Source organism: Triticum dicoccoides, chromosome 6B (assembly GCF_002162155.2).
Source record: "Triticum dicoccoides isolate Atlit2015 ecotype Zavitan chromosome 6B, WEW_v2.0, whole genome shotgun sequence".
Taxonomy (NCBI): Eukaryota; Viridiplantae; Streptophyta; class Magnoliopsida; order Poales; family Poaceae; genus Triticum; species Triticum dicoccoides.
This window is the reverse complement of record NC_041391.1, coordinates 110,394,237-110,394,690: the sequence shown is the minus strand read 5'-3', so window position 1 is coordinate 110,394,690 and position 454 is coordinate 110,394,237.

Genomic DNA, 454 nt, shown 5'->3' with positions numbered 1-454 from the left:
GCTCACTGTTCATCCTAGAGGCCGCATCAATTGACTTCAGTTAGCAGCAATAGCGAAGGAATCGCTCCATCGGGTTCAGTTAACAGCCATCGATCTAGCGCTCGGGTTCAGTAACGTGTAGCCTGCAGTGCAATCGCTCGGGTTCAGTTAGAGCCCAACGCCTCGCTCGGCTTCAGTTAGAGCCAACGCCTCGCACACACGCGCCCACGTACGAGAGAAACGCGCATCGCTCTCCCACCGTAACCGGCAACTCTAAATTTTCCTCGCCCTCGCTTCTACCACGGTTTTTTCCGTCATGGACGGCCCAAAGAATGTCATGCAGCTGCGTCTCCGGCCCGTCCAGGACGAAAAGCCCATTTTCTGTCATGATTTTTGTCATAGAATTAGGAGCCCACCACATCTATGATCATACCGTGTTTTGTCACAATTATCGTCATAGAAGTGTCATATGTAT